The sequence below is a fragment of the Urocitellus parryii genome, chromosome 3, assembly GCF_045843805.1.
Source record: "Urocitellus parryii isolate mUroPar1 chromosome 3, mUroPar1.hap1, whole genome shotgun sequence".
Lineage (NCBI taxonomy): Eukaryota > Metazoa > Chordata > Mammalia > Rodentia > Sciuridae > Urocitellus > Urocitellus parryii.
Genome location: NC_135533.1, coordinates 207,902,478 through 207,908,280, shown reverse-complemented (window position 1 = coordinate 207,908,280; position 5,803 = coordinate 207,902,478). Strand labels below are relative to the sequence as shown.

At 42.5% G+C, this 5,803-nt stretch overlaps 1 pseudogene; it reads left to right on the top strand.

Annotated features, from left to right (window-relative positions):
* The first annotated feature begins 3,450 nt into the window (after positions 1 to 3,450).
* On the top strand, positions 3,451 to 4,293 carry LOC113177945 (olfactory receptor 7A10-like; annotated as a pseudogene).
* Positions 4,294 to 5,803: the final 1,510 nt, after the last annotated feature.

Here is a 5,803-nt window from a genome sequence, read left to right as displayed (position 1 = left end):
AGAGAGCTGAGTGCTGACTCACTCATCTCCCACTGGTTAACATGTTAAAAAGAGAAGCGACTCTCAGACTCTGCAGTGCTTAGATCATTGCTGACAACATATAATGGGATCAAAGTCCAATTGGACAAGACTGGGAAAGTGTATCAAGCATTTTCCTTAAAATGAGAACATATCCAGGGAGCTCCCCAAGAGCAGGTTGGGCAAAATGAGTCTCAGGGGTGGCGGGTTGTGCAGTGAGCTGAGGGCGTTTTTTTCTTTAATTTCAGCCTGGAGTGTATTCAAGCCACTTCCATATTCATTACAAAGGGGAGACTAATGGGCTGCTTACAAATACTGCCTTGCCACCCTCCTTCAGGGGACACACTTCTCCCAGCATCCTCTCTCGTGCTGGGTGGTCATGAAATAAGTTTTATTTGATGGGTTAAAGTAGAAAATTGAAGGGCTTTATTTTTCAAATCTTGCTGTACAGGCTGAACAAAATGTTTAGGTGTTTAGCCTTTTTCTTTCCTTAGAATTGCAAATATTATTTGCTTTTATAGGAATTGGCATCTTTATATTCTGAGTTCAAGGATAGAATTGGAAGTGATTTTCACTAAGGTCCTGTTTGTCATGTAGTTCTTTATATATGTTTTGACAGTTTGAGGGGGAACAGGTGAGCTTATGAATTTTATGTGGCTAATCCTACGAGTAGGTCCCCTTGCTGACCCCCCCTCCATTGCTTTTTATATTTAAAGTTCTGCATGATCCATGGTGATCAAGTTCCTCTGATACCATTTTGCATCTTATTTCTCATCTGTTTTTCTGAACTATTGCCTTTTGGCCTTTGGGTTGGTTCTGTTTTCATGAGCAGCAATCACCCTCTGCCCTTTTGTAGAACATACTCTATTGCATTCAAGTGGACACCTCCCATGTCCTTCTCATGAGCACTTGTTTCATACACAGTTTCATTACATCTGCAGAGATGTCCTCTCTGCACAGTTGAAATAGGCTCCTGACCCCATGGGCTTCCTACTGGGAATAGGTGGGAAGATGCAGGTAGCACTCCTGGCCCACGTGCATGGTGGTATCTCATGAAGGGAGTGGAGGTGACACTCTAACCTTCGTTTTTACTCACTCCATCACTCCTGCTGCTATGTCCAGTGTCCTAAGCACATTTGTACACACTTATGTTTCTACAGGATGGAATTTACCTTTGGACACCACTTCTTTCACTGCTCCTAAAAAAGTATGTTTTATCATTTTATATCCAGGTCTTTTTCAATCTCAAATTACTCATGATGATGGAATTAAATGATTGTTGTTTTAGTTCTTTGATGGAAAATTTCTTTTATATTTTTATTAATTTTTAAAAAATAAATTACAGCAGAATGCATTACAATTTTATTACAATTTTATTTGTTACACAGCACAATTTTTCATATCTCTGGGAAATTTTACTTTAGATTTTCAATCCATTTTGTTTAAAAATACTGTTTTTAAACCATGTGTTGATCTGTGTAGAAATCTATATTTCTTTAATTTTTCTGTATATAAATGCCCACTTTTGAAAATGCAAAATTAATAGAACATGGAGAATCTCTTCTTGTTTGGACCTTACTTATAATGGAAAATGTAGAATACACAAAAATAAATGCATGTATGTGATAATGTTCCCAGGGATAAATCCTCTGTAGGAAGATGACAGAATGTCAAAATAGGTTCAGAATTTTATAGAGATCAGTCTAGATCAGGGGCACTTCAGCTCATATATTCCAAATTTGGAATGATCCTTTTAACACACCTTTGAACTCATTTTGCAATTCTTTTGTTGCAGACTCTATGCTTCTGTGAACACAAGGATATTGGGCTGTAATGTTTCCTCTCCTGTATGGTGCTGTCTGCTAAATTGAAACCTTGATACTACAGACCCCTGATCCCAACTAACAGAGAGAAACGAGGAGGGACCCACTCTGGTCCACAGGATACCTTTGACATCAGAACAATGCGTGATTATGCATCCATGAGATACCTCAAATTGTCAGACTCATAGATACACAGAATAGAACAGTGGTGTCAGGGCCTGGAGTGGGGGACATGTGGGCTGTGTGTCCACGGGTGTAAAGTTGTACATTGGATTAATATCCAGACACCTGCTGTGCAGCACAGAACCAGCACTAATGGTATAATATCATGCAGGTGAAAATTCGCTGTTGGGGTGGACCTTAGGGTAAGAGGTCCTGCCAAAGAAAAACACAACAAAACAAAAAACACAAGGGATCCAGGGACACTCATGGAGGAATGGGCACATCTATGACTTCGAGGTGGTAAAGGGACAGCCAGGGTGAAGTGTGTCTGAATTTATCCTCTCATCCACATAAAGTATGTGCAGCTCCTCAGGGGTCAGCCACCTCAGGAAAGCTGCCTCCAGCAACAGTCACAAGAGGGCAGGGGAACAAAGGCCCCTCCTGAGGATCTCAGCATCTCCACAGCAGCCAGGAGGCAGCTCCCTCCTCAGCATTCGCAGACGGGGCCTCCTGTGCACCCTCCAGCTTACCCTTGCTGCCCCCGGGGCTCCTTTGAAATGTGGATGTGCCAGGCCAGCACCATCCTCAGGACCCTGCACTGTCACCCTCCCACCAGGCCCAGGCCTATGCAGACCACCTGAGGGCACCCTCCTCTCCTGCAGGCCTCTGCTCAAGGGTCACCTTTCACCTCTCCTACTGAACCCCCATAGGACCAGCAACTCCATCTCATTCCCTTCTGATCTGTCTGTGTCTGATTCATAGTGGTTATACCATCTGACATATTATGAGAATGTTTCTTTTATTTTTCACTGTTACATCAGATTTATGCATACACAAGTGTTGCCGTGTGATGTTCTAATAGATACACACTCTGGTGTCCAAATCTAGCTCCTCTAAGAGGGATCATCACTTTATGGAGAAAACATTGGAAACCCTCTGCTAGAGCTGTGGTTTTTAATAATTGTCTTTGTACGTTCTTTCTCCATGATGGGATCTTTAGGAATCTTGTTTTTCAGCACACTTTGCCCACTATGGAGCCAGAAACAGGATCAGAACTCAAGGTCCTTCCTCAAGGACATGGAAGAATTGCTCATTGAAACTGTAGAATACACAAAATGCTGACAAAATTGTAGCGAAGCTACCTTTTTCTTAATTCCAAATTAGGAATCAATCAGCTAATTAGAGAAGGAGTCTCCTAAATAGGAAAGCAATTGGGGTCATCCTAAAGGGGGCTAGGTGCAAAAACTACTCGTGTTTTATTGTTTTCACTTCACAGCACATGGAACCAAAAAATTTCACAAAAATTTCTGAATTTCCTCTTCTGGGATTTTCAGAGGACCCAGAACTGCAGCCCCTCATCTTCGGGCTTTTCCTGTCCATGTACCTGGTCACTGTGCTGGGGAACCTGCTCATCATCCTGGCCACCATCTTAGACTCCCACCTACACATGCCCATGTACTTCTTCCTCTCCAACCTGTCCTTTGTAGACATCTGCTTAACCTCCACCACCATCCCCAAGATGCTGACGAACATCCAGACACAGAGCAAGGCCATTACCTATGCAGGCTGCATCACCCAGATGAGCTTTTTAAAATTATATATGGGGTTGGAAATCTTCCTCCAGGCCATGATGGCCTATGACGGCTTTGTGGCCATCTGTCACCCCCTGCACTACTCTGTCATCAGGAATCCCAGGTTCTGTGGATTTCTGGTTTGGGTGTCCTGGATCATGAGTTTTCTTCATTCCCTGTTAAAAAGTTGAATGGCATTGCTACTGTCCTTCTGCACAGACTTGGAGATGCCACTTCTTTTCTGTGACACTAATCAGTTGTGGTTTATCTTGCCTGTTCTGACACTTTCTTAAATAATATGGTGCTGTAATTGTAGCCGGCTGCTCGAGGTGGTCCCCTGGCTGACATCCTTCCCTTCTACTCCAAGACTGTGTCCTCCATCCCTGAAGTTGCATGAGCTCAGGGAAAGTACAGAGCCTCTCCACCTGTGCATCTCACCTCTCCGTGGTCTCCTTGTTCTATTGCACACTCCTGGGAGTGTACCTTAGTTCTTCTATTGCCCAAAATGCACACTCAAGTTCACAGCCTCAGTGATGTACAGTGTGGTCACCCCCATGCTGAACCCCTTCATCTGCATTCTGAGGAACAAGGACATCAAGAGCGCTCTGAGAAGTCTCTTTGAAAAAGAAATAACTCAAAGGCCCATTTTCCTGAGTCTTAAATATGGCTTTGATCACAGAGCTCAAGACTTAGAGCAAAAAAAAATTATGGTATTTTGATCTGAGGGAGAGAAATATGACTTGTTCCTTCTACTTGTTTTCTGGAGTTTCTCTTCCTTTAATTTCAACTTCCTGTGAAAGTAATAAAGGTCACCTTGCTAAGCTGTCTCTGAAATCTGAGTAGTCTTCCTCTCTATCATCTGCATACTCTCTCAAAGTGATTTTCATTCCTGGATTAGAGGTATTGGAACTTCACTTTCATCTCATGGGATGACATGCATTTCTGAAGACCATTTCTTCTCCCATGATGGATCATATGGAGTAATTTTTCTTTTATTGATCCTAAAACACACAGTCGTGCATTGTACTCCTGTGGGGGAATGCATTTGACAGTTAAGACGGCCTGTGTAATAATCCTATACTGTAGGGACTCCCACAGCATGGCTTTGCCCTGTGGGTCCCTCATGCCTCCGAGCATCCCCATCTCAGCTGCTCTTCCTGATGAGGCAGATTCCAACAGACCAGTGAGCTTCATGGCTGAGCTTTGGCTTTTCTTCTCACCACTGGGATTCTTTTCTCTTGGCCAGCTTGGTGTCCACAGTCTCTACCATAATCACTGGCAAAGCTTATTTTCAAATACATGTCTCCACTTGAAGTCTAGATGGAAAGAAAAACTTAAAATGAAAGTTTGGTTACTTTGGCCTCAGAATCAGAGAGGACTTTAAATATGATGAGAAAAAATGTCTACATTACACATTGTATTGCTACATAAAATATGTCTTTTCATCTTGCAAATATAATCACTGAGGTGTGGAAGGTTGGTGTTCTTGTGTTGGGGAGTTCGCTCACTGAGATTGTTCAGCATTTTGTAGGTTGCATTATTGAGTCACTAATCTGCTTGAAAACATCAGCACTGCCTAGAAATATTAATCCTTCCATTATTCTAAGTGAAATATTCCTCCCCTTTCTGAATTTTGCCACAGCACTAGAAGGGAACTAAATGAGCAATACCTGTATCCTCCATTATGTGTGTCCTTCAGGCTCAGAATGACTTCAGTCCTCAAGATCAAAGGATGGCTCACAAGGGAGATGAATTTCCTGCCCATCATATGATTTCTAGCCACAGGCTCTCCTGTGAACATGCATATTATTTTCCTGAGCCAGACTCAGAAAACCCACAACAGATAGTCCCTTTGGGTAATAAAAACCTTATTAAACCATTTACATTGAGGACTGCTTTTTCTGCAGCAATAACTAGCCCTTGCAATAACTAAGGGAACAGAGCTGATGGTAATTTTAATAAAGTTCCAATGTATATACACACAAACACACACAAAAAAAAAAAAACACACACACACTCACTCACTGATATGGTTTTCACCTGGACTACTTCCTTGAGTGGAGGGCCCAGCAAACTTCTCTGAACGTGCAGATTGTCAATGTCTTAGGCTTCACAGGCCACATGGTCTCTCACAGTGACTCAGCTCTGCCATGACGGTGGCAGCCATCATAGATACCAAAGGAGCAGTTACTTTACTCATGGAGACAAAAATTCGAGCTTGATGCAAAA